This window comes from Hypanus sabinus, chromosome 29 (genome assembly GCF_030144855.1).
Source record: "Hypanus sabinus isolate sHypSab1 chromosome 29, sHypSab1.hap1, whole genome shotgun sequence".
NCBI lineage: Eukaryota > Metazoa > Chordata > Chondrichthyes > Myliobatiformes > Dasyatidae > Hypanus > Hypanus sabinus.
Genome location: NC_082734.1, coordinates 22913855 through 22940385, shown reverse-complemented (window position 1 = coordinate 22940385; position 26531 = coordinate 22913855). Strand labels below are relative to the sequence as shown.

Below are 26531 nucleotides of genomic sequence, written 5' to 3'. Positions count from 1 at the left end.
GAGCTGGCCAAAGTTAAATGGGCGGATGCCCTGGCAGGAAAGACAGTGGATCAGCAGTGGCAGATATTCTTGGGCATAATACAAAAGATGCAAAAGCAGTTCATTCCAATGAGAAGGAAGGATTCAAAGAGGGGGAAGGGGCCACAGTGGTTGACAAAGGAAGTCAGAGATTGTATAGCATTAAAGAAAAAGAAGTATGACAGGGCTAAAATGAATGGGAATACAGATGATTGGGAAAGTTTTAAGGAACAGCAGATCTTAACTAAAAAAGCAATACGGAGAGAAAAAAATCAGGTATGAGCTCAGTCTAGCCAGGAATATAAAAGGGGATAGCAAAAGCTTTTTTAGCTATGTGAAGAGAAAGAAGATAGTTAAGAACAATGTTGGCCCCTTGAAGAATGAATTGGGAGAAATTGTTATGGGAAACAGGGAAATAGCAACAGAATTTAATGCATACTTTAGATCTGTCTTCACCAGGGAGGACACAAGCAATCTCCCAGATGTATGGATGGGCCAGGGTCATAAGATATCAGAGGAATTGAGACAGATTGACATTAGGAAAGAAACTGTGTTGAGTAGACTGGTAGGACTGAAGGCTAATAAATCCCCGGGTCCAGATGGTCTGCATCCGAGGGTTCTAAAAGAGGTGGCTCAGGAAATTGCGGATGCATTGGTAATCATTTTCCAATGTTCCTTAGATTCAGGATCAGTTCCTGAAGATTGGAGGGTGGCTAATGTTGTCCCACTTTTCAGGAAGGGAGGGAAGGAGAAAACGGAGAACTATCACCCTGTTAGCCTAACGTCAGTCGTGGGGAAGATGCTTGAGTCCATTATTAAGGACGAAATAGTGGCACATCTAGATGGCAGAAATAGGATTAGGCTGAGCCAGCATGGATTTACCAAGGGCAAATCATGCTTGACTAATCTGTTGGAGTTTTTTGAGGGTGTAACAAGGATGTTAGACGAGGGTAAGCCAGTAGATGTTGTGTACCTAGATTTTCAGAAGGCATTCGATAAGGTGCCACATAGGAGATTGGTGAGTAAAATCAGAGCTCATGGCATTGGGGGCAGGGTTTCAACATGGATAGAAAACTGGTTGGCAGATAGAAAGCAAAGGGTAGCAGTGAATGGGTGTTTCTCAGACTGGCTGGAGGTGACTAGTGGGGTACCACAGGGCTCTGTATTGGGACCACAGCTCTTTACGATTTATGTCAATGATTTAGATGAGGGCATTGAAAACAATATCAGCAAGTTTGCTGACGATACTAAACTGGGTGGCAGTGTGACATGCGAAGAGGACGTTAGGAGAATACAGGGAGACTTGGATAGGCTGAGTGAGTGGGCAGATACTTGGCAGATGTCATTCAATGTGAATAAATTTGAAGTTATCCACTTTGGAAGCAGGAACAAGAGGGCAGAATATTGTCTGAACGGTGTAGAGTTAGGTAAGGGAGAAATGCAAAGAGACCTAGGAGTCCTAGTTCACCAGTCAATGAAGGTGAATGAGCAAGTGCAACAGGCAGTGAAGAGGGCAAATGGAATGTTGGCCTTTGTTACAAGGGGAATTGAATACAAGAGCAAGGATGTTCTTTTGAATTTGTACAGGGCCCTAGTGAGACCACACCTGGAATATTGTGTACAGTTTTGGTCTCCAGGTTTAAGGAAGGACATTCTGGCAATTGAGGAAGTACAGCGTAGATTCACTAGGTTGATTCCTGGGATGGCAGGGCTGTCTTACGCAGAGAGATTGGAGAGATTGGGCTTGTACACGCTGGAATTGAGGAGATTGAGAGGGGATCTGATTGAAACGTTTAAGATAATTAAAGGATTTGATAGGATTGAGGCAGGAAATATGTTCCAGATGTTGGGAGAGTCCAGTACCAGAGGGCATGGATTGAGAATAAGAGGTCAGTTATTTAAAACAGAGTTGAGGAAGAGCTTCTTCTCCCAGAGAGTTGTGGAGGTGTGGAATGCACTGCCTCGGAAGACGGTAGAGGCCAATTCTCTGGATGCTTTCAAGAAGGAGCTGGATAGATATCTGATGGATAGGGGAATCAAGGGATATGGGGACAAGGCAGGGACTGGGTATTGATAGTGAATGATCAGCCATGATCTCAGAATGGCGGTGCAGACTGGAGGGGCCGAATGGTCTACTTCTGCACCTATTGTCTATTAATGCAAATAGAATCAGCTAATCACGTGGCAACAACTCAATGCATGAAAACGTGCCAACAACGGTCAGGAGGTTCAGTTTTTATTCAGACAAAACATCAGAAGAGGGAAGATATGTGATCTGAGTGACTTTTGACTGTGGAATGATTGTTGGTGCCAAACAGCATGGTTGGAGTATCTCAGAAACTGCAGATCTCCCGGGATTTTCATGCACAGTGGTCTCTAGAGATTATAAAGAATAGTGTGAGAAACAAGAAAACATCCAGTGAGCAATAGTTCTGTGGGCAAAAACACTTTGAAGAATGGCCAGACTAGTCCAGGTTGACAGGAAGGCGACAGTAACTCGAGTTACCAAGCATTGTAACAGTGGTGTGCAGAACAGCATCTCTGAATGTACAACATGTCGAGCCTTGAAGTGGATGGACTACAGCAGCAGATCATAAACATGTACTCAGTGGCCACTTTGTTAAGTACCCCGGTATATAATAAAGTGGCTACTAAGTGTATAGCATTGACACAATCACCATGTGCTAGTGGAAAACTGAGTTTTTAAATGTACACAAAGAACATTTAAAATTATTACGTGCAAGATAAAAATGTTAGTTTAAAAGCACAGGAACATCGGAAAGATCCTGGTCCTCCACAAGTTTATGTTCTCAGCTTCCTATTCTACTCCCTGTATACTTATGACCACCTGGCCAAATTCTGCCAGAACTCCAGTTATAAATTTGTAGATGACAAAGAGTTTAGTGACATGGTGTCATGACAAAAACCTTTCGCTCAATGTCAACAAAACAATCGAGCAGGTCACTCACTTCAGAAGGTGGGTTGGGTGGTCAGTGTACATCATCAGTGCTGAGGTTCACAGGGTTGAGAGCTTCAAGTTCCTAGACGTAGACATCCCCATCATCCAACCACGTTGATGTCACAGCCAAGAAAGTTCACCAGCACCTCTACTTCCTCAGGAAGCTGAAGAAATTGAGCATATGACTGTTGCCATACCAAGATTTATTATCTCTTGTATGATATGAAAGACTCTTGGCCTCACAATCCACCCCTATATGATCGTGCACTTTGTTTACCTGCACAGAACTCTTTCAGTTGCTCTTACACTTGTGTTGCTATGGTTGTACTTTATTCTAACTCCATGCAGTTACTTGATCTGGGTAAACAGTATGCAAGACAGGTTTTTCAACACATCTAGGTACACGTGACAATAAATCAATTTCAATAGCACAGCTTGGTACGGTGACTCCCCTGGCTAAGACCACAGGAAATTGCAGAGAGTTGTGAACACAGACCAGACCACCATGAAAGGAGCACACCCCCCCCCCACCAACTACAGACTCTGATACAATTCCCGCTTCCTTGGGAAAGCAGCCAGCATAATCAAGGATTATCTCTTCTGCCCACTTCCATCAGGCAAAAGACACAAAAGCTTGAGTGTGCATATTACCGGGCTCAAGGACTGTTTCTATCCTGCTGTTGTTAGATTCTTGAGTGAACCTCTTGTACAATAAGGATGAACTCTTCATCTCTCATTCTACCTTGAATGGACAAGCCACCTTATTTGTCTCCCCGTTTTACACTTTCTGTTACTGCACTGTTTCTTTCACTTTCTTTGACTACCTTGATATATTTGTGTTTGGAATCATCTGTCTGGATGGCAAGCAAACAAAACCTTTTTGCTGTACCCTGGTACATGGGACAATAATAAACCAATTACCAAGCTTTTAATGGCAATATTTAGAAAATGCAAACACATCAAGAACACAACACTAACCAGTCTCCCAGTTCAAGCTAGCGCACTAGTTATGATTCTTGTGGCTTTAAGAAGAAGATTAGCTTTATTTGTCACATGTACATTGAATTGAAGCATACAGTGAAATATGTCATTTGTATCAAATTTAATCAGTGAGGATGGTGCTGGGCAGCCCACAAGTTTTGACAACTTCCAGCACCAACATACGGTAATGTGCAAAAAGTCTTAGGCATGTACAGTATATAGCTAGGGTGCCTAAGACCACTCAGTCCCGACGAAGGATCTTGGCACGAAACACCAACAGTTTACTCTTTTCCACAGGTGCTGCCTGACCTGCTGAGTTCCTCCAGCAGTTCGTGTGCGTTGTTCTGGATTTTCATCATCTGCAGGTTTTCTCGTGTTTGTGCTCAAGACTTTTGCACAGTACTGCATATTATATCTTTCCAGTTACATACAACCAACATTCCAACATTTAATACCACTGAGCTAATACAAAGTACTTTCATTTCCGTTTCCCAATCACCTTACTATTTTAATCAATATACAGTACTGGGTAAAAGTCTTAAGCGTGTGCGTGCGTGTGTGTGTGTGTAAAAAAGACATATGGACAGTACCGTAGCATAACCACAACTCACTGTACATCTGTGAACTTACTTACACTGGAGCTGCCATTACGCTACCACGTAGCACCAACATGCATTTTAAAATCACAAATCACAATCCCCAGAATAAATGCTTTCTGGCACATCCATGACACTTCACAAACAACAGAGCCCATTCCAAATTCTTGGAGGACTGATGATCTTCCTCAGCTTTCAAATCCCATCACCTTTTTGGTAATTTGAGGGAATAAGAACTCAAGACCATTCCCCCCCCCACCCCACCCCCAGGTCAAGGTGACCTCTATCATTGTCTTCTAGATTCTTTCACCCATTTCCAAAATGCAGTCAGTCAAGTGCCCATTGAGCCCCTTTATTTACAGCATTTTGATATCAGTCAGTCGTCAGTCACCTCCGGGCAAGGTCGATCAGTCGGAGGTCATTCAGTAGTCAACTAGTCCACAGCAAGGCTGCCTCCTAACCCTGTTCATCATTCCCACAGAGAAATGATCCACTTGACATAACCCTCAAAGCTTCATAACCCAGAATGGCCCATAAAGCTCTATAACCAACAACAGTAAAAATGAAAGGAACACAAGGCTGTATTAATCAAAATATTTTCATTCATCATCTCTCCTGAAGTGCCTTGGTGAGCATTTACCACGAGTGTTGACACTCTAGACAGCATCCTTCATCGGCTCCTCCCTGTTTTTAATTAAAATCCATATGGTATCTTTCAGCAAATAGAAGCCAATCAGCAAAGCTTTGTTAAATCCGTCAGGAAGAACAAAGGGTTAAGGGGTTATTATGTCAGGCAGTGGAAGGGTGACATACAGATCAGAACTTACTTGTACATAAACAGTCTTCTACATGGATCTACAGTTTTCTGACCCGGGGTGGCAGATTGCTGACAATCTTCGCTGGGATCGTCTCTGCAATCAGTGTGAGCTTTCCTTCAGGGAGAGGTGTGGGCATGGGGACTGGCTGCTAAACACTACACCGTGCTTAGACTGAACACATTTAAATAGCATCAGTTGTGTGTGTTTGTATTCAAAAAGCAATGATTTTTGTCACTGATAGTTGGCGAGAAATAAGCAGGAAGACAATTCAGAATGGTTTTGCTCACTGCAGTTTCAAGCATTCAGGCTTGGAGATGCCAGAAGCAGCCGGGAATGAATATTTCACTACTTCAAGTTAGGAATTACGAAGGTATTGACAATCATCTTGAATGATACGTGGAATATAAAGATTTGGAGGATGCAACTGTCTGAAGCATAGTATGAAGACAGTCCATTATCTGCACTAGGTGTCTGTGCTGATTTTGTTCATTGAAAGTCAATCAAAAGAACACAACAGATGAATTTCTCTGTCAATAACTATTAAGAATACAGTTTTATAGTACCGTAGAAGTATTGGTAGCATTATAATTGTTATTTCATTTAAAAACATAAATTGTTACTCAGATAAACAGAAGTTTGTCTATTTTATACCTTTTAACTATTTCCATGAAACTTCAGAAATGGGCCAAAATGTACCGGCCCCAATAAGTCCCAAAGAAACAGAATCCACTGTATATGGTGACATATACATAACTTGATAATAAGTTTACTTTGAACTCCCTGGTGGCCACTTCGGTGTCCGGCCCAAGTGCTACGTCATGCTGAGGTTCAACTGTTCACAAAGTTGCTGAGAATGAACCTAGCCTTGTTGGATGTTGCCACACTACTTGTGGAAAAAGTCCTGCAAACTATCACCTTTGCTCACAAGTCACTGAGGCAATGGTTAGCCAAGAACATCCTAAAGATACAGTGGGAAGACACAATGGGCCTTAGCTTTCTGTCTTAATTATTTGTGACAACGCTTCTGCACCGGATTTTGGCAACAAGCACCAAGACCTATCTGGTAGGCGAGAAGCACCTACCTGCTCCACAACTCCTGCACAATTGTAAACTCATTTGCAATGCGTATTGCCCTGGAGACAGCTGCAGTGTAACTCGGGCAAATGTTCATAACTTTGTGGACTGTGGATCTACCAAAAAAACCTCAGGAAAAGAATGTAAGGATCCTTGTCGAGAAGCATCGTGTTGGATTAGGGTGTTAACTTCCTTGTAATTCCCAATGCTTGCTTATAATTTTTATATGAACACCTATATACACATAATTGTTCAGTAAACTTTCTAGTAATTGTAGTATAGCTGACACCGTATTTTCTAGAAACTTTTTAGTTTTTCTGCAGCAGGTGCCACACAACCTGAACCAGGCTATTTCCCAGGTTAATTATAATCACTAGAATGTTTTATCTCTAGTCTGAGTATGAGACACCATGACTTCTTTTTCTTTGCTTTCTTTCCTTAGTTCATTTATTTTTTTGTACTTGTAACACTTCATAAAACTGCTGTAATCACCTAGTTTTATGCGTCATTCTTGGCTTCCGAATAACTGCTAAATATTATAACCATGTCCAACAATTCCAAGCAGCAATATAACAGAGGATTCACTGACCGATATGCCGTTCAAAAGAGTACACTGCTGAAAGGCCATCAACACAGTGAAAATATGCTGGTCTTCCAGTGCAGTGAGATGGCTACAAGTGAACTGGTACCTTCAGGCTGTAGGAATGCATGCTGAGGATTGAACAGTTCAGTGCAGCCAGCACGTCATAGGGAAGGACAGTACTCCAAATTCCTGCTGCCACTGGGGACCTAGCGGTTGGGTCCTATCTAACAGACCCACAAATATCTTAAGGCTACACCTTTCAGAGGACTTTAGTGTCACTGCCATGACATGCACAGAATATAACAGAATGGACAACAGTACAAATGTAAAGAAAGCTATGCAGTTATTTATTTTTTGTGTTTTTAAGAATAAATTTTATCTTTGAAAAAAAAATCAAGGATATCTTCAAGAGATGGTGCCTCAAGAAGGTTGCATCCATCATGAGGACCCTGTGTACATGCTCCCCGTGACCTCTGATTCCTGCCACATTCCTAAGACGTACAGGTTCGGGTTAGTAAGCTACAGGCATGTTATGTTATGTTGATGCCGAAAGCACAGCAACACTTGTACATTCTCGGACTATGTTGGTTGTTAACACAAATGACAAATTTCACCGTATCTTTCGATGTTTCAATGTACATGTGACAAATAAAGCAAATTCTTCTGTCTCTTTATATAGATCAGTTATAATAAATCTGACTCTGGAAAAAGGAATAGCAGAAATTATAGCTGATCAGTTCTTCTCCATATCTTTGTCCAAAGGCAGAGAATCCGATTGGAACATCCAAATGCAGAAAAATATGGACCAGAAATCAAACATAGCACCTCCAGTCTCCATGACCTAACAATACCCTTGGCACACCCAACCAGAGCTTATTTAAGTGCTTTTAAATTAAATGTTGTCAGAATCATCAGATCAGAACCAGCTCAACTGAAATCCAGCAAGCCTTGTGATACCAGATATTATTTCTCCCCAGTTTTAGTTTTGAATACCACTGTCATTTAAAATGAGCATTAATATTTAAACCCTAACCCTCAGCTCAAAGTGGCAGGGTCCATTGACACAGAATTTCCAATAAAGAAATCAAGAAACAGAATCAGGTTTATTATCACCAGCATGAGCCATGGAATTTATTAAATTAGCAGTAGCAGTTCAATGCAATACCTAGTATACAAAAAGAAAATAATAATAAATCAATTACAGTATACATACCAAAAAGATTAAAAATCGTGCAAAAACAAAAATAATATTTAAAAAGTGAGGTAGTGTTCATGAGTTCAATGTCCATTTAGGAATTGGATGGCAGAGGGAAAGAAGTTGTTCCTGAATCACTGAGTGTGTGCCTTCTGGCTTCTGTACCTCCTACCTGATGGCAACAGTGAGAAAAGGGCATGCCCTGGGTGCTGGGGGTCCTTAATAATGGACACTGCCTTTCTGAGTCACAAGGGATCATTTTCCCAATGCCACATACTAATACCCTAATCCTCAGGTTAGTTCTTCTTTTGTATTTCTAAAGAATAACAACATTTACAAGATATTTGTCTAAGTACATGGACAGAAGGGGTTTTAAGGGATGTGGGCTGTAAGTGGACAAACAGGTTTAAGATGGTGAGCACCACAGCTGGGCTAAGGGGTCCATTTACATGCAGTATTGGTTTATGACTGTAACACTATTCACAGCCTGAGATAGATCGCCTTAAAGTTAAACATTACAAATATTTAATTTGTAAAAAGTCCACACAATTGCAATTGCTTTCAGGAAGTTATTTTTAAATCAGCTCATCCCCGTTCAAACACCCGATTCGTGCAGATATGCAAAGGTCCAGGTGGCAACCATATTTCTCTGTGTGCAGCTGAGACATAACCACCAGAAACATGCCAAGTCAACTCCTGGTCTGCGGTGAATCTTACTGACTCCAGCAGAGACAGTATGATTAACCTTAGCTCCTGTCAGTACAAGTTTGAAATTACCAGTCAGGGCTCTACACAATTTCAAGAGCATAAGAGTGGGCTCCCCTTCCACAGCTGGGTACAGTCTCAATCAATGCCAGGGTGTCAAACAGTGATTCTCAATATTTCTTAGAGCTAAGTATTAGCTTTATTTGACACATGTACATTACAACATCAAAACATAAAATGTGTCATTTTGCATCAAAAATCACAGTTCGAGGATGTTCTGGGGCAACCCACAAATGTCGCTACAATTCTAAAGCCAATATAGCATGTCCACAGCTCAGTAACCCATACATCTTTGGAAAGCTGGTGGAAACAGGAACATCCAGAGGAAACCCATACGGTTACAGGGAGACCATACAAACTCCTTACAGGCAGAGGTGAGAATTGAACCCAACACTCTGGCACTGTTCGGTGTTTACTAACTGTTGTGCTACTGTATCGAACTATTTGATCACCTAGCCATTTAGTTGCTGCTATGTGCACTTGTAAAGGAATGGGGTGATAAAAATAAAATGCTTGCTTATCACTGTAACAGGCAGGTAGGGTAAGTCACAGCTTGAAACTCAAAAGAACCTGTCAATTTCTTGATTGCTCACAACAGCTCAAGCTGGAGAATGTTATGGAACAGAGGGTCCGAGGATTACAAGTGCACAGTTCACTGAAAGCAGCTTCACAGGTACCAAGAAAGGAAGACTTAAAGATTAGCTTTATTTGTCACATGTAGATGGAAACATACAGTGGAATGCTTTATTTGCATCAACGACCGACACAGTCCAAGGACACGCTGGGAGCAGTCTGCAACTGTCGCCGTGCTTCCGATGCCAATCCTGGCATTCCCACAACGCAGTAACCCCTAATCTGTACAGTGTCTTTGGAATGTGAGAGGAAACTTCAGCACCCTGAGGAAACCCACACAGTCACAGGAAGAACATACAAACTCCATACTGCGCAGCCAGGTAATAGAGAGGTGAAGGAGGCACTTGGCACGCTGGGCTTCATCAGTCAGGGCACTGAGTGAAGTTAGGGAGTTGTTGAGGCCACACTTGTACTCTGTGCAAGACTCAGGGGCTCCCAACCTTTTTTTTTGCCATGAACCCTTACCATTCACCAAGGGTCCATGGACCCCAGGTTGGGAAAAACTGGGCAAGTCAATGTCAAGTTTATTATCACATGCATGAGCAGCTGTAGGTACAGATGCAATGAAAAACTTCCTTGCTGCAGCATTCACAAAAAAAAAACATTAAGAGGTTGTTGTCATCCTGGAAAGATGCCATTAAACTAGAAGGGTGTTGTTTGGACTGAGTCACTGGGAGAGGACTTTCTTCCTGGCATGTAGGAAATTGAGAAGTGACCTGATAGCAATGTATGAACCAGAACAGAGTGAAGGCCCATGGTCTCTTTCCCAGAGAGGGGATGCTAAGATCAAGAGAGTACAGGTTTAAGATTAGAGGGGCAGCAGGGGCAGCTTCTTCACACTGAGATGCTATGTTCATTTAGTTGAAATGTTATGCACAATTCCCTCAGTGAATGTAAAAGATTCCATGTCACTGTTTGAACAGCAAGTAGTTCTGGTGTCACTCAAATAAAACAACCACAAACTATTATGAGACCATAAGATATAGGAACAGAATGGTTATCTGGCGGTTTCGAACATTACAGCATGCGGGACAATTCTTGGTGTACTTTGATCGTTATTTTCCTACACTAGTGGTTGCATCAAATAAAATGACTGTAAATGCTGTATTAGCTGTGAAGTGCATTGGGATTCCCTGAGATCATAAAAAGTGTTATACAAATCCAAGTTCTTTCTCAATAAACACGCCACAGTTTGCCCTGCCTGTGAACAAGAACTATGCAAGTGCAAAGAATGCCAATGATTTTTTTTTAAAACACATGCTCCTTGACAACATTTTTTTCTTCTAAACACTGAAGTTCAAAATAATAATAAAGGTTTCAGCCTCAAGTCATCCATGCCTTTCTTCAAGAGAGTAATGATGCTCGAATACTCCTGGCAATGTCAGCCAAGATCAAACTTTACTGTAGTGTTGCTGCATGTCGTTAGTTTTTATTCAGACCACTTATTTTTGATAGCTATTTTTCCTTCTACCCCCCCAGTGGCACCAATTATTGTTGGAAGTACAAACCCCATTTCCAGAAAAGTTGGGATATTTTCCAAAATGCAATAAAAACAAAAATCTGTGTTATGTTAATTCACGTGAACCTTTATTTAACTGACAAAAAAGTACAAAGAAAAGATTTTCAATAGTTTTACTGACCAACTTAATTGTATTTTGTAAAAATACACAAATTTAGAATTTGATGGCTGCAACACACTCAACAAAAGTTGGGACAGAGTTAAAATAAGATTGAAAAGTGCACAGAATATTCAAGTAACACCGGTTTGGAAGACTCCACATTAAGCAGGCTAATTGGTAGCAGGTCAGGTATCATGACTGGGTATAAAAGTAGCGTTCATCAAAGGCTCAGTCTTTGCAAGCAAGGATGGGTCGTGGTTCACCCCTTTGTGCCAAAATTCGTGAGAGAATTGTTAGTCAGTTCAAAAGGAACATTTCTCAACGCAAGATTGCAGAGAATTTAGGTCTTTTAACATCTACAGTACATAATGTTGTGAAAAGATTCAGAGAATTCAGAGACAAAGGGCAAGGTCGGAAACCACTGTTGAATGCGCGTGATTTTCGAGCCCTCAGGTGGCACTGCCTAAGAAACCGTCATGCTACTGTGACAATTATAGCCACCTGGGCTCGGGAGTACTTCGGAAAACCATTGTCACTTAACACAGTCCATCGCTGCATCCAGAAATGCAACTTGAAACTGTTTTACGCAAGGAGGAAGCCATACATTAACTCTATGCAGAAACTCTGGTGAGTTCTCTGGGCCCGAGCTCATCTCAAATGGACCGAAAGACTGTGGAACCGTGTGCTGTGGTCAGATGAGTCCACATTTCAGCTAGTTTTTTGGAAAAAGACGGGCATCGATTTCTCCGTGCCAAAGATGAAAATGGCCATCAGCGAAAGGTGCAAAAGCCAGCATCTGTGATGGTGTGGGGGTGCATCAGTGCCCACAGCATGGATGAGTTGGATGTATGTGAAGGTAACATTGACTGAGGCATATATTAGGATTTTAGAGAGACATTAGTTGCCATCAAGGCGACGTCTCTTCCCGGGACGTCCTTGCTTATTTCAGCAGGACAATGCCAGACCACATTCTGCATGGGCTACAACAGCGTGGCTTTGTAGACACAGAGTGTGTGTGCTTGACTGACCTGCTGCCAGTCCAGATCTATCTCCTATTGAAAATGTATGGCACATTCATGAAGAGGAGAATCAGACAACGGAGACCATGAACTGTAGAGCAGCTGAAGTCTTATATCAAGCAAGAATGGACAAAATTTCCAATTGCAAATCTACTACAATTAGTATCCTCAGTTCCAAAACGATTAAAAAGTGTTATTAAAAGGAAAGGTGATGTAACACAATGGTAAACATGCCTCTGACCCAATTTTTGTTGAGTGTGCTGCAGCCATCAAATTCAAAATTTGCGTATATTTACAAAATACAATTAAGTTCAGAAAACTATTGAAAATCTTTTCTTTGTACTTTTGTCAGTTAAATAAAGGTTCACGTGAATTAACATATCACAAACTTTTGTTTTTATTGCATTTTGGAAAATATCCCAACTTTTCTGGAAATAGGGTTTGTATATACTTCACGAGGGGCAGCTGCCTTCTCCCAGCTCTGTTAGAAAGCTGTTTGTCACATCGAGGGCTGACTATTCCACCTGAGAAGGAACGCTAAATTCTCAAGGGTCAGAAGCAGCAATGGAATTTCTCATTTCCCCATCCTGAACCCAAAGGGTGCAAAGGCGTGCTGTAGCATTCCCAAACGCTGCCCCAGCCGAAGTCCTTTAACTCTGCAAAGACAAGGCAGGCATGGGAGCGCAGCAGTTAGAGAAACTCTATCACAGAGCCAGCAACCCGGATTCACTTCTGTTGCTGCTTGTAAAGAGTTTTACATTGTCCCCATGACCGCATGGTATTCCTCCAGGTGCTCCAGTTTCCTCCCACATTTCAAAGAGTTGGTTAACTGGAGGTCATTGGGCAGAGGCTCAGGGACCCTCCCACCAGGTTTAGCAACATTAATTATTATCCTACAACCTATCCAATGCTCCTGAACTGGCAGGAACAACTTCATACACACAACTCGGAACTGATTTCACAAACTACAGACTCACTTTCAAGGACTCTACAGCTTATGTTCTTGGTATTACTTATATTTTTATTTCCACAGGTTGTCTAATATTACACATTGGTTGGTTGTCAATCTTCAATTATGTATAGATTTTGATAAATTCAATTGTATTATTTTACTTTCATGTAAATGCCTGCAAAAATACAATTCTCAAGGGAGTATATGGTGAAAGATGTGAATTTTGATGATAAATTAGCTCTGACTTGGACAAAGGTGTAATTGAGTGGTATAGGCTCATTGGGTCAGAAGGGCTTGCTACCGTGCCGTATCTCTGAATAAAATTAATTCATAAAATCAAGCACTCTAGCCTGGAAGTTCCACTACTGTATCTAGCTCTGAGCTACACAAGCCAATCAGGCAGCTCTGCTTTTATTTCTGGCCTAAAATTTTTTTCTTTTGAAAAGGTAAATTATGTCCTTCCAAGGAGAAATTTTAACTCAAATATTCAACAGGAGAGAAACGAGAGGAAAAAAAAAACATCAGGTGCCCTGCAGCTCCATGCCTATGGAGTGTACTGTCAAAAGCTTCTTGGGAATAGGTTAGATAAGAATTCTTAATCTTCCTAAACACCAGCCGGGTGAGCAAAGCCACAGATCATTCACTCTGAAATTTAAATAAATGCATTACTTTCCCCCAAGCTTGTTGATATCTAACCAGCAGGGCAACTACTTTCTCTTATGACAAAGGACAAAAGATAAGGTTGTTCACAGATAATAGGTAATATTCTACTGAATTAAGGACCCTCAGCAGAGGACATGCCCTCTTCTCACCACTAACATAAGACCACAGAAGTAGAATTAAGCAATTCCGCCCATTGAGTTCCCTCCATCAGTCTATCATGGCTAGCTGATTTATTATCCTCCTCAACCTCATTCTCCTGCCTTCTCCCCATAACATTTGATGCCCTTACCAATCAATCTCCAATAACCTGGCCTCCACAGCCACCTATGGCAATGAATCCCACAGATTTGCCACACTCTGGCTAGAGAAATTCCTCTTCCTCTCTACCATCAGAGGGCCTGAAGATGCACACTCAATGTTTTGGATAAAGCTTCATCCCCTCTGCCATCAGATTTCTGAATGGTCTATGAACCAATAAACATGACCTCACAATTCCCCTTTGTCACCATTTATTTATTTCACTTTTTCCACTGTAGTAACTTGTTACATTTTGCACTGGACTGCTGCCACAAGACAACAAAGTTCTCAATATGTGTCAGTGATAATACAACTCATTCTGACTTGGAGTGGACATGGACAGGATGTTTCTAACAGCGGGAGAATCTGTTGGATTCACCAGAAAGTGGTGAATCTGTGGAATTCACTGCCGCAGATGCTGTGGAGGCCAACTCACTGGGTGTACAACAGATCACAGTTAATTGGACCATCAATTAATCTGGGCAGCCACTTAATTGAGACAACTCTTTAAAAAAAAACAAATCGAAAAAACAGCTGAAATTCCTTTCACTTATTTGGAATACTACGCTACTTATTTGGGATAGGAGACTGTTACTGAACGTTTTCTAACAAACATCAGACGCTATGCTGCCATCAGACGCTACGCTGTGCTTTGAGTGAGCAGTTTTCAAATAGCATAACTTGGTAAATGTGTTCAAAAAGCAATGATTTTTGTGACTGATAGATGGCAAAAAATAAGCAGTAAGACAATTCAGAAACACGAGGAAATCTGCAGATGCTGGAAATCCAAGGCAACACACACAAAATGCTGGGAGAACTCAGCAGGTCAGGCAGCATCTATGGAGAGGAATAACCAGCCTATGTTTTGGGCTGAGACCCTTCATCAGGACTGGAACTGTTTTGCTCACTGAGGTTTTCAAGCATTAATTCTGGGAGATGCCAGAAACGGCCGGGAGTGAAAATGAAATGATTTCAGTACTTCCAACAAGCTAGGACTTATGAAGAATTTGAAGGTATTGACAATCTTGAATGTTTCAATGAAAATGAAGATTGAGGATGCAATCATCAAAAGCATTGTTTGAAGGCAGTCCATTATCTACCCTGGGTGTCGGCACTGATTTTATTCATTTACAATCAAAAGAACACTCTCTGTCGATAATTATTAGGAATGAATACACAGTTTTAAAGTATTTTTAGTAGTGTTCTAATTTATTTTGTGAGGTATAAGGGGTATTCCAGGAGGGGCAGGGCCTCTGGTGAAGTGGGTTGTCATGCTCATTCTGGGGCAGCTCACTCACCTTTGGCTCCAAGTAGCTACTTGCATGCGACAGCAGCCGCATCATGGTACACTACTTCGGCAAGGGGGCTGAAACAGTTGAGGGTAGCTGGCAGCCTCATACCCCGGTGAGATAGGAACATACTGTTCTAGCACGCAAAGTCAGCTCGGGCGGACTGGGCAGATGAGATCTACAGTGAGATCCAACAGCCAGGAAGGTGGTTCTGCAACGCTGTGTGAAGATGGCATGATAAAGCACAGAAGATCCACTACATCCAAGGAAGACTGCAGTTTGTGACAGTTGTTCGCACCACTGCACCTGGACTTCTGAGGTTGAGAGAGTGGAAGTACCCCAGTGCAACACTTCTTTCACTTTAAAAACTCTCCTGCACAGGTTTCCAATCATCGTCAGACACAATGCACATTATCATCAATTTATTCTGCATTTCATTTAAATACACCATTTGTAATAAGACGGTAGTTTATCTTTTTTTTTGGCTAATTGGGGCAGCCACTTAAATAGGCCAAAATGTATTTGTCCCAATGTGTCCCAATTAACCAGAACCCAAGCAGAGGTTGATAGGTTCATGTTTAGTAAAGGTATCAAAGATTGAAGCGTGCAGGCAGGAGAAAGGGGCTGAGAGGGAAGAGTAAATCAGCCATGATGGAATGGCAGAGCAGAATCAATGGGCTGAATGGCCTAATCCTGCTGCTATGTCTTGTATTTTTTTTTAAGAATCTGGCATTCTCAAGCTGGTGAAATCATCAATGGACATCCCTAAACATTCAGCTTGATTAGAAAAACTTGAATATAAAGCTAGCCTCTTTAAAAGGTGCCCGTGAGCTTGTCAAGATAATTGAAAGAAACCAAACAATTCAATATGGAAGGAAACTTGATACAATCCACAACTGTCTAATAATGAACACCAAAATGGTCAACTCCCAGTAGTCTAGAAAAACACTCAGTTGTACCAAAGCACTAAACATCATTGTCAAGATGATCTATCCTTCATTGTCTATACTTCTTGATGTCTGTACAAGATGTCCATATTCCTCAGTAAAGCACCCACCTTGGATATACTCCCTTCCCCCCTCTCCTATCAAGCATCTGGCTCTGATGCTGTCAGAAAGGACAGCTTCTATCCCGCTGTTGAATGGTTCCCTAGTATGGTAAGATGAACTCTCAACCTCACAAATTACCTAGTGATCTTGCACATTACTGTTCACCTGAACTGTACTTTTTCTGTAGATGTTACACTTCATTCTTAATTCTTGTTTTAATTTATTGTTTTACCTTTCTACCTCAATGTACTGTCTAATGGTCTCATCTGTATGAACAGTATGCAAGGGAAACTTTTCACTGTATCTCAGTACATGTGACAATCATAAACCAATTTCAGCTTCAGAATAGGCAACATATGCTGTACACCATGTCTCATTTCTTGAAGGAGAGAGAAACTGAATATAAAACAAAAATGTATATAATAATTATAGTATAAAAGATGGCACTGACCAGAGTTTATACTGGCTCAATACACGATCAATCCCAGAGCCCCACACTCCTTCCCCCTTACCTAACCTTTCAAACCCTCTCCTTTCAGTTACTTATCCAGATTGCTTCTGAGTGCTACTGTTGCATCCACCTTCACAACTACCTCCAGCTCCTAACCACCCACGGCATTAAAATTTGTCTTGTCATTTTTGGATTTTTATATAATTACCTTCCTTCCTAGTTCTTAATCTCTCTGCCAACATTAACAGTTTCACTTTATCTCCTCTTGTCTAAACTCATTATATTTATGCCTTAAAACATCTCCTTGTAACTTTTTCTGGAGAATTACAAAATAACCCCAAATTTTCTAGTCCATCCATGCAACCCTCAAATAATTTAGGTAAATCTTTTCTGCACTCCATCCAAAGCCTTTACGGCCCTGAAATGTGGCACTGAAAATGAGACACAATACTTCATTAGTGATTGATGAGTGTTTTCCACAGATTACTACAAGGAGTAAACATCATCAGGTTGAAGACTTTAATGAGATTAAAAAATTAACATGTTACAGCAACATTATTTTATTTACATTGATTTTTTCACTACAATATTAACTGGAAAAGTACTTTGAATGAAAATCACTTAAATGTCAGTGGAATTAAAGTTGATTTCATGTCTTTAAGCAACAAATTTCAACTCAATTATAATAGTCAATGCATCAAGATCATTTCCCTGTTTTTTGACTCAAACTCACAAGATGTGTTTCCCCACTTTCCACTTTCTATCCTCTTCTGGTGCCTGGTACCCCTAATTTTGTTAAATAACCCCCTCTTGCCTCTCATTTCTAAAGGGACATTTTTATAATCTGAGGCTGTGTACTCGGTTTCTGACACTCTCCCATTATTCTCCCATCCTCTCCACGTCCACTCTATCTAGGGTTTTCAATATTCATTCAGTTTCAGTGAGATCCCCTCATTCCTTAAACTCAAGCAAGTACAGGCCCAGAGCCATCAAATACTCCTCATACATTAACACTTAAAGTCCCGCAATCATTCTTGTAAACCTCCTTTGGACATTCTCCTATGCCAGCACTTCCTTTCTTAAGATATGGGGCCCAAACTGCTCACAATATTTCAAATATGATCTGACTAATCCCTTGAAAAGCCTCAACAGATTTGTGCCAGCTGCTCTCCCACCTGCCCTGCAGTGGCAGACAATTGAACTACAACGAGTATTCGTAATGGACTAAATAATCAGGAACACCAGTTACCTTTAAGGATATCTGAATACTGTCATGGTTCATCCTAAATCCAACCAACTGAGTAATGTCACCTTGAGCCAATGAAGGAAGGTATGCAAAGTTCATGTATTGGGCTAGCGTGTGCCACACTAGATGCAATTTGAAAAAGAAACTCATGTAAGTGCGCTAGTGTCAAACAAATGATTTAAAGTCAAATGATACTTGGGATTTTAACATTTCTATCATATAAAGTACAGAAATTATTGGCAAAGCAGAAAAGGAAATCAGCCACATCATCTGATAGAGGCTATGGATCCGAATGATCTCGTCCATCAGAGAGAGGACACTGAACACCTCTTGAGCTGGTTGCTTTAGATCAGAGGTATATCGAAAAAATTACTTGGCAAGCCCCACACCAGAAACTGTATGCTAGATGGACCTTGAACACTTAAACATACAAAAATTTGGACTATTACTTTCAGAAGACTAACCTCTTCAGCCTTATGGTGCAGAAACAAGTTTCCATGATGCACAGTTTGAACTTGGGATAAAGATTCTTGATTAGTAAGGGCATTAAAGGTTATGGGAAGGTGGCATCCTGGAGTTTCCAGGAGTTTCCAGGGCGCAGGCCTGGGCAGGGTTGTATGGGAGACCGGCAGTTGCCCAAGCTGCAGGCCTTCCCCTCTCCACGCCACCAATGTTGGCACTAGGACCCATGCAGCTTGGCACCGGTGACATTGCAGAGCAATGAGTTGTTAAGTGCCTTGCACAAGGACATAAACACACTGCCTCAGCTGAGGCTCGAACCAGTGACCTTCAGGTTACTAGTCTGATGCCTTGCCCACTAGGCCACGCGCCAACTATGGGAAGAAGGCACAAGAATATAGTTGAAAGGGATAATAAATTAGCCATGATGGTGCAGACTCGATGGGCTGAACGGTCTAATTCTGCTCCTTTGTTTTAAGGTCTATCTGCCTACATACCCCAGCAAGTAAGAAGATTTCTTAATGACAGGAGCTGACAAACAGCCACTGACTACAGACTGCAAGTGAGTGTCTAGACAGAAGCTGCTTTACATGTCACCTTTCTAAAAATAAACTTTTCTAGCCCCCCAGCTAAAGATTGCCGAGAATCAAAAGACAAGGTCCCAACATTTGGTGTAAGGGGAAATGATCATTTGGCCGTCATAAAAACGTGAACAGCACCTTCACTTGCCACTGCACACAATCTCCTGAAGACAACTGGGAACCACCATTACTTTGCAGACGTCATGCTTGCACTCCTAGTTCTCGAGGTGCTTTGATGGAATTTGTAACCATGAGAAAGATGGCCCCGCCCAGAATTAAATGCCACTGCATGAAAGAAAACAGAGAGAAAGACCAGCTCATCAAATTCACAAATACAAATGGCACAAAAGATCAGGCAACAGTGAAGCAACATCAACGTGTTGGTTTACAATAAGCAGCTTTTACAGATGGTCTTCTTCCTTCTCCACCTGCAGTGTGTACAAACTCAAGAACGTTTCAAGCTACTCCATTGTACGCTTTGCAGATCGCAATATTTCCAGAAATGCAGAAGACCTGTGTAAAACCCACTGCAAAAGTTACCCACATCATTGCGTACAGGCCTGCCCATTCTTGACCTTTCCAATAATTTCTTTCTTTGAGTTGCTAAAAATGTACAATCGGATACCTTGCACACTTGGATGGACCTCGGCAATTGCTGTCGGTAGACTGACTTACTCCCAGATGCACAGTTCAACCCACGAGTACTGCCACTGGATTCATCAAACTGTATTCAGGTAGATTCTCTAACCCACAGAGTATTAAGTTACTAACTATTCATTCGTAGATGTTGTTTTAAGAAGCGACTCTGCAGCACTACAGGGTTCTGCACAATATGCACAAACTGCAAAAGCTCTCTTGTTCAGGTAGTGAAATAAATTCCATTATCACTTTGCAAGTCATGAGATTCAATCACGAGTTAGACGTCTATTGATAATGTGTCATCACGGCACTAAGATGGGAATATAGCCAAGCTCAACCCCCAAAACCAGCTATGATAACTACAATTTCATCCTCAAGATTAACATCCTGCTCCAAAGTAGCAAGACAGGAATTCAGTAGGGAGCATCTTAAATATTCACGTAGCATCACTAGCTGTAACTTTTATGCTGCAGTACCTTATGAAGATAAATATCAACCATCCATTCATTTCCATTGACGCTGCCTGACCTGCTGAATTTCTCCAGCACTTTGCGTGTGTTGCTCTGGATTTCTAGCTTCTGCAAAATTCTTGTGCTTATTAATTATCCACTTTCTTTCCATATTATTCATACCTTCCAAAATATTTGGCAAAGTTTACTTTTATGGCTATCCCTCTTTTCCAATTATTGAATCATTTCAAAATATTACTTTCCCACTTAAAATTACAGGCACTCAGAGACAAACCCAAGCCAAAACCAGAATCCCTAGGGGTTATTATTTCAGATGATCTGTACTAGACCCAGCATGTAAGTGCAATTACGAATAAAGCACAGCAGTACCTCTACTTCCTTAAGAGGTAGAAGTGATTGGGCATGACATGTAAAACTTTGACAAACTTTATAGATGTGTAGTGGAGAATATAATGACTGGTTGTATCATAGCATGGTATGAAACACCAATGAGCGTGAATAGAAAATCCTACAAAAAGTAGTGGATATGGTACTGTATATCATGGGTAAAGCCCTCCCAACCACTGATCACATATACATGAAACAGTCTCAAGAAAGCAGCAAACATCATCAGGGACCCCACCACCCAGGACGTGGTCTCTTTGGGCTGCTGCCATCAGGAAGAAGGTACAAGAGCCTCAGGACTCACACCACCAGGTTGAGGAACAGTTACTACCCCTCAACCATCAGGCTCTTGAACCAAAGGGGATAACTTCAGTCAACTTCACTTGCCCCATCTTTGAAATGTTCTCACAACCAATGGACTCACTCTCAAGGACTCTCATCTCATGTTCTCGAAATTTATTGTTTATTTAATATTATTGTTTTTTTTCCTTTTTGCACTTGCAGTTTGTTGTCTTCTGCACTCTGGTTGAACACCCTTGTTGGGTGGTCTTTCATCGATTCTCTTATAGTTATTTTTCTATAGATTTGTTGAGTACACCCACAAGAAATGAATCTCAGGGCTATATATGGTGACATATTTGTACTTTGATAATAAAGGGTACTTTGAATATTGACAATTCCTTCCTCACCACTGATACTACTCGATCCTCCCTAGTTCCTCCAGAAGGTTGTTTGTTGCTTCTGAAATTCGGTAATGTACAGGAATAAATTTGGTAGAACCAAGTGGAGTCAAATAAGTAAAGCAGGGTTTATTTAACAGAACTGACAGGAAGTGTTAGAACATTTTGCAGACTGCTGCAAAGAAGTTATCATTTCAATTGCTGCCACTTGGAGTGGTTCAATTCAAAGCACTGGGCCATTTGTTACCATAATACACGGGCTTGAAAAAAGCTGCACAGGGTATAGACTCAGCTAGCTCAATCATGGGCACTAGCCTCGCCACCATTGAGGATATGTTCAAGAGGTGATACCTCAAGAAGGAGGCATTCATCATTAAAGGACTCTCGCCTTCTATGACATGCTCTCTTTTCAATGCTTACAGTACTGTACAAAAGTCTTAGGCACATAGACTTTTGCACAGTACTGTTTTGTCAATGTGAAGCAGAGAGCAAGTTTGTATATATGGCAGAAACAAAGACTGTTGGGAATGACAAGGGTGGAGTGCCTCTGGAGGGGCATGGGACAGATGGCAGAGAAAGAGTACCAGGGTGGAGAGTGTGGGGGTGGTGCGGGAGCACACACACCCAGCCCTGAGACACCAGACAAGGGTTTATTGATCATTATAAAATGTCTCTCAGGTGCTTCCCACTCCCTCCTTCTCCCTTCCCCTTTTCCCAACCATGATTCCACTCTCCCTGCCCCTTTCCCACTCTCAGTCCACAATAGAGACCCACATCAGAATCAGGTTTATCATCACATGTCATGAAATTTGTTTCTTTATTGTGGCGGCTGTACACTGCAATATATAAAATTACTACAGTACTGTGCAAAGTCTTAGGCACCATATACACCCAAGACTTTTGCACAGAACTCTGCATCAAGGAGGTGGTTTAGGAGCCTGAAGATACACACAAGCTTTGGGAATAGTTTCTTCTCCTCTGCCACCAGATTTCTGAATGAGCCCTGTACCCATGAACACCACCTCACATTATGCTCTGTTTTTGTACTACTAAAATTTATATATATATTTCTTATTGTGACTTATGGTAATATTTTTGTGTATTGCATTGTACTGCTGCCGCAAAACAGCAAATTTCACGACGTATGTCAGTGATAATAAGCCTTATTCTGATTCTGAGATGCTTGAAATGGTTCTTATATTATTTCTGGAGTTAATTTGGAATCTGTGAATTGATAATACCAATTCTTTGACTGGTCTACCCTAATCCTAATGACTGAAGATTCAGATTTCTGAAGGAATGGGATATCTACAAAGACAAAATACAAGAACACAGTCTCTATTTGGGGATCAACTCAAATGTCTCAAAAAATTACATCACACTGGCTTCCACGAGTTGAGAAAGAAAAGTGTCTGTTTCTAAATTACCTACTTGAGGCTCAGTAGAATACATTGTGGTAAAAGATATCTCAATAAAATTTAATTTTAAACAAGAGGCAAAGCAAAAAAAGCTTTGAAGTGCAGCCTATGCACAGGCTGAAGGCGTTAGTAGTGCCAGAGGAGGGCTCCTGCCAGAGAGGGATGAGCCTACAGCAACTTTACCAGTGAGGATGTTGAATTTCACTCACACTTATTGGTATGTTGTAGTAGCGAACTGCCTACAATTTTTTACTCCCTGCCCTGGGATTGGAGGACAGAAGTAAAAATATAGCAAATGTTAAACACAACAGATTCTACAGATGTTGGAAATCCAGAGCAACACACACAAAATGCTGATGGAACTCAGTAGGACAGGCAGCATCTATGGAAGGGAACAAACAGTTATGGTCAAACCATAAGAGTAGGAACAGAATTAGGCCATTTGACCTATCAAGTCTACTCCACCATTCCATCATGACTCATTGATTTTCCCTCTCAACCCCATTCTTCTGCCTTCTCCCCGTAACCTTTTACACCCCTTTAAGACCCTTGATCAGGACAGAATACATCAGATTTAGTAAATGTGATCTTTCTTCAATCCATAATCAAATAACAATAAGCTTTATATTAGCAGTCCAAGAATAGGAATGACTGTTGACTGGGGTGATCAGGGCAAGGTTCCTAGACACTTTCCTATTGGTTAACAAATTTCAGCTTATTTCAACATCTAAGTAAACAAAAAGCTCAGAGGTTACCATTAAACTTTGGTTGAAACATTGACAGCACCCCCTCAGATACACCTTAGCTTTAAAAAGTCTCTACAGAACCAATCTTTTATCTCAAGTAAAAAAATTATTTTTCTCCCAGTTCAAAGAGTCTGCACCATTCTCCAAGGAATCAAAGCAAGGTTTCTGGGTCCAAATAGTCCAGAATACCCAGGAGAAGATAACAGTTAGCATTCAAGTGGAAGGAGTCAACTTGACAACCAGAATGGGGTGTCAATCTCAGTCTATGCTGTTCCTTAGCAAGGACTCTGAGAAGTTAAGTGCTAAATAATCTCATCACTCTTGGGTGGGAGGATAGAGAGAAAAAAAAATCAGCCAGAGTACCCCAGTCCAAACCATTAACATGTCAACCAGCAATGGAACAGCATGCCTGGATGTAGAGCTAATACTCACTCAGCAGGAGCAAATGCACAAATGGGGTGACAGTAACACAGCATGAACAGACACCTTTAGAAGTGAACGGACAAGCAAAAATCATTCTCTCGACATCTAATATTTAATCAGAAAGATGACTGAAGAAAGCCTCCAATACAAAAACTCCAAAAGACTAGAGATTAAAACTGAATGTTATAAAAGTAAATAAAGCATGACAATATGATCAGAACTACAACAGTCTGAGGAGAAAACGATTCCTAAAACTTAATGAACTTCGCCACTGTGCTTTAACATGCTATTCCTACTCTTAAATCTATTACAGCTTGGAACATATTCTCAGCTGCTGTTTGTGCTCCATTTAATCCCACCACCAAGTGAATACATTAGTTTCTGGTGAGCAGGTCAGGTCACTTTCACTGCAGTAGTCAGCAATTTGAAACAATTCTCAACTCAGGGTACAGTGAAATCAATTAGCTTTCCCTGTTAACAACTCTTTAAAGACATTCTGCCATGAATTTGTTTATTTGTGTTGAAGGATTGTATTCATACAGCCTCCTTGGAATCCTTCACCATAACATCAGGATTCTGTTTCCCCTCTTGCAAAGTCTGGCAAATAAATAAAGTTTACAAACCATGAAGACCTATGCTGAGTGACAGTCAATACTTAAGGCTACAAATGGGGCATATTACTGACCAGGGTCCCTGCTCCTGGCCAGAACCAAATTATTCCTGTGGGTAAACATGCACTCATGAAGTACGGAGATTTGAATAGCCTGCTGATAATATGAGGCAGAAACTATTATAGAGGTATTCCCCTGCTTTAGTGAAAGGAAAAGAAAGAAAAGGGAAAAATGGCTGTGATATATGCATGCTTACCTATGCCAGGAATCAGACAATAGTTTGTTAAACACACACCTTTCACTTGGGTATTAAGCAACATTTAAAGAGACACAATACTCACATTCAATTCAATCCCAACTACCTGTGACCAGTTCTGTCTGAGCTCAGCGATGCTGGTTTGCTACAATTCTGGTCAGCTGCTTACATCTACAGCAATTGCAAGTCACTAACCCATTTCATAAAGCAAAACTTTTCTTTTTTACCCTGCACTCTAATTGGCAAATATCTAACTCCTAACACTATCAGAGCATAGAACTGTACAGATCCCTCAGCCAACAATGTTGTGCCGACCTTCTAACCTACTCCAAGGTCAATCTAACCTTCCCTCCCACATCACCTCTATTTTCTTTTCATTCATATGCCTATCCAAGTCTCTTAGAAGTCCCTGTTATTTACAGCGCCTTGAAAAAGTTTTCAGCCCCCACAACTATTTTCACATTTTACTGTCTCATTTTCTAAATGTTGAAAATTTAGGGGCTTTTGAGCTAATCCACCAAGTATTGTCCATACCAAATCAAAAGAAAAATTCCAAAACCTGCCAACAATTTGCTAAAAATTAAAAACCAACACTGAGAGGCACAAAAAGTGTGCAATTATTATGCTAATTTTCCTTAGGTGCAACATATGCTGTTACTTTACCAACTCACCCAATTTTTGATGTAGGAAATTAGAGGATCATGTTTTCAATTAATTGATACCCCCTCTGCCTGTAAATTCCAACAGTACGGTAGATTTGCAACAGACCAAACCCAATGAAAACAAAAGAGCATTCCAGACAAGACAGGGAAATATATAAGCACAAATCTAGGGAAGACCATCTCAAAGGCACTGAACATCCCTCAGAGCTCAGTGCAGTCCATCCTGAAAAAGTGGAAACAGTAGGAAATCATAGCCACACAGGCTGCCCCTCTAAACTTTAGTCACTGAAGAAGCTACTGCCACACCAACAATCACTCTGAGTATGCTGCAGAAATCAGTGGCTGCAACAGGAAATGAGGTTTATGGCTCACAATCTCTAAAGCCTTGCACAAAAATGGGTATTTATGGAAGTGTGGCAAGGAAGAAGCCCTGGCTAATAAAAAAAAGTATTTCCTTGTCCTTAAAAACTTTGCAGAGCGTCACTTAGAAAATACTGTAGAAGATGTGGAAGGTCTTGTGATCAGATATACTTTGAATGTACTTTGACCAGTTCTGCCCAGTTTTCCAGGGCTCACCGTCTGAGCTCAGCGATACTGGTTTGCCTCAGTTCTGGTCAGCTGCTTGCATCTACAGCAATTGCAAGTCACTAACAAGTGGAAATTTTTGGGCTCAACACTAAGCAGTACATGCGGCATAAATCTAATACTGCGCATTAGCCAAGTAACAACACCTCTACTGTAAGGTATGGTGGAGGCAGCATCATGCTGTGGGGATGCTTTCAGCAGCAGGGACTGACAACTGGTCAGGACTGATGGGAAGATGAATACTGCTAAATACAGAGAGATCTGAGATTTAAAAAACTTGCCAGCTTCTGCCAGAAAGCTTAAACTGGAAAGTTCTTCTTTCAGCAGGACAACAACTCAAAGCACACTGCCAGAGCAACCATGGAGTGGCTTCAAATGAAGAAAACTGATGTCCTTGAGTGGCCCAGTCA

General features: G+C 41.1%; 1 protein-coding gene across 5 annotated transcripts in view; it reads right to left on the bottom strand.

Moving 5' to 3' along the window:
* Positions 1–26531, bottom strand: part of emc10 (ER membrane protein complex subunit 10) — an 89088-nt gene that overhangs the window by 6887 nt on the left and 55670 nt on the right. Inside the window, exon 7 of one of the 5 annotated variants that reach the window (XR_009508551.1) lies at positions 19386–19532. The exons of the other annotated variants lie outside the window; for them this stretch is intronic. The gene's annotated coding sequence lies outside the window, so the exon portion shown is untranslated. The remainder of the gene's footprint in view (positions 1–19385; positions 19533–26531) is intronic. 5 annotated transcript variants of the gene reach the window in all.